Genomic DNA, 3,008 nt, shown 5'->3' with positions numbered 1-3,008 from the left:
TGTGGCAGGGGATCGACATCGAAACCAAGATGCACGTCCGCTTCCTCAACATGGAGACCATCGCCCACTGCTACTGATCTCCAGCTCCCTCCTGGGAGAGAGGGGAGGAGGAGGAGGAGGAAGAGGAGGAGGAGGAGGGGGAGGAGGAAGAAGAGAAACAGGAGGAAGAAGAGGAAGAGGAGGAGGAAGAGGAGGAGGAAGAGGAGGAGGAAGAGGAGGAGGAAGAGGAGGAGGAAGAGGAGGAGGAAGAGGAGGAGGAAGAGGAGGAGGAAGAACACCCTCCAGCGGCCACTTCTCGTGAGCACCCACAAAAAAAGAGGATAAATCTCAGCGGTTTTTGGAATTTCGCCCAAAATTTCTGAAACCCCCGGCCCAAATGAGCCCAAAAAACGAGCTTTGTGCAGGTGAATGGATTTCGACCCTTTTCGGCCCAAATTTAGGAAGCGGAAAGCAATTTCCAAACCCGCACTGAAGGGAAAAAGAAGGGATTTTGGTTTATTTCCTATTATTGATATTTTCTATTTTATAGAAACCCTCCGCCCCCAGGGCTGGTTTAGCCACCAATTTGCACTTTTTTCCCCCAAAAATGACCTAAACGGGGTCAATTTGCTGCAAAAAAAAGGGGGGGGAGGGGCAAGAGGTGCTGGGGCCTGAGGGTAAAAATTTGGGGAATCGAGAGGGAATTTTGGATAATTTTGGATTCTCCATAAAGGGATTAAACTCCTTTATTTATTTTTTTTTTTTTAAAGGGGAGGGAAAAAGGGGTTTTTTCACCCAAAAAAAAAGCTCAGGAAAGTGGTAACTGAGTTAGTGATATTCCAGACAAATCTGGGCCGCCTCGGGGAAAAAAAAAGGCAAAAAAAGGCCATTTTGGTCAACGGGAGGTGAATTTTGGGGTCTGTTGGGGCTGGGGGAGCTCCCGCCGGCGCTGATTATTTAGGGAATAGGTAAAAAAGGGGGAAAACAACCCAAAAAGATCTTCCCCCCCCACCCCAACCTTGAAGAGGAAGGAGCACCTCAAGAGCATCTCCGTCTCCATCGCGATCCCCGCTCCCCCCCCCACCCCCATGTCACCAAATGATGTCATCGATGACATCACGGCGGCGGGGGCGCCCAATTTGGGGTGTTTTGGGGGTATTTTGCCATCGAATTTCGGCCAAAATGGTTCAAAACCTTCCTCTTCCTCCACAACGGGAGGGGGTTCAAAACCGTTTCTAACCCCAGAGAGGAGGGACAGGGCCTTAATTATCATCATTATTAATATTCTTAATTATTAATAATAAATAAGAATATTAAGACTATTCTTATTATTATTCTATTATTATCATTATTATTATTATTATCATTATTATTATCATTATCATTATTATTATCATTATCATTATTATTCCACACCAACTTCTAGCACCACGGGGCCCTTAATCAAGACGAAGTCCTAATAACCTTAACGAAGGCCACGCAATTAGCCAGCCACAACATCCCCCCCAAACTAATTTAGGGCCAAACCCCCAGTTTTAAGACCCAAATTAAGGGCGAAAACGGAAAAAAGAAGTGCAAAGGGGCCAAGGGCAAAGACGAAGCCTGTGTTTGGGGAATAATTCAGCAATTTTGGTGAAAAAGCAGAAAAAAAGCAACTTCAAGGAAAAATCCCGCTCTCGCCCGGTGAAAAAATGAGCGGAAAAGGAACGTGGAGTCACAAAAATGGGTGGTTTTTTAATTTTGGGGGAAAAAGAGAGGAAAAAAGTGGTCCCAAAGCCCCCCAAAGTCGCACGAAAATCACTGCGCTCCCCAAAATGTACAGAAATTGGGGGGTTCTACCCCAAAAAAAGGCTATTTTGGGGAGAGAGATGCGTGAATCGGCACAAATTGGGTTGGATTTTTTTTTAGGGTAAAAGCTCCTAAAAAAAAGTTCTATAAAAAATATCCCTTAAACCCCCCCCCCTCATTAACGCTCCCCTCATTAAACCCCCCCTCATTAACGCACCCAACGAAGGAAGGGGGTGGCTTTGAAGAGAGGGGATGCCCCCCTAATTAAGATCCTGCTAAATTAACGAGGCTGTCGTGGTTCTGCCCCCCCCCCCCCACCCAGGGGAACCGGGGTGAGAAGAGGGGAGGAAGAGGAGGAGGAAGAGGAGGAGGAAGAGGAGGAGGAAGAGGAGGAGGAAGAGGAGGAGGAAGAGGAGGAGGAAGAGGAGGAGGAAGAGGAGGAGGAAGAGGAGGAGGAAGAGGAGGAGGAAGAGGAGGAGGAAGAGGAGGAGGAAGAGGAGGAGGAAGAACACCCTCCAGCGGCCACGTCTCGTGAGCACCCACAAAAAAAGAGGATAAATCTCAGCGGTTTTTGGAATTTCGCCCAAAATTTCTGAAACCCCCGGCCCAAATGAGCCCAAAAAACGAGCTTTGTGCAGGTGAATGGATTTCGACCCTTTTCGGCCCAAATTTAGGAAGCGGAAAGCAATTTCCAAACCCGCACTGAAGGGAAAAAGAAGGGATTTTGGTTTATTTCCTATTATTGATATTTTCTATTTTATAGAAACCCTCCGCCCCCAGGGCTGGTTTAGCCACCAATTTGCACTTTTTTCCCCCAAAAATGACCTAAACGGGGTCAATTTGCTGCAAAAAAAAGGGGGGGGAGGGGCAAGAGGTGCTGGGGCCTGAGGGTAAAAATTTGGGGAATCGAGAGGGAATTTTGGATAATTTTGGATTCTCCATAAAGGGATTCAACTCCTTTATTTATTTTTTTTTTTAAAGGGGAGGGAAAAAGGGGTTTTTTCACCCAAAAAAAAAGCTCAGGAAAGTGGTAACTGAGTTAGTGATATTCCAGACAAATCTGGGCCGCCTCGGGGAAAAAAAAAGGCAAAAAAAGGCCATTTTGGTCAACGGGAGGTGAATTTTGGGGTCTGTTGGGGCTGGGGGAGCTCCCGCCGGCGCTGATTATTTAGGGAATAGGTAAAAAAGGGGGAAAACAACCCAAAAAGATCTTCCCCCCCCACCCCAACCTTGAAGAGGAA

Source organism: Calidris pugnax, unplaced genomic scaffold, assembly GCF_001431845.1.
Source record: "Calidris pugnax isolate Ruff unplaced genomic scaffold, ASM143184v1 scaffold202, whole genome shotgun sequence".
Taxonomy (NCBI): domain Eukaryota; kingdom Metazoa; phylum Chordata; class Aves; order Charadriiformes; family Scolopacidae; genus Calidris; species Calidris pugnax.
This window is presented reverse-complemented; position numbering follows the sequence as displayed.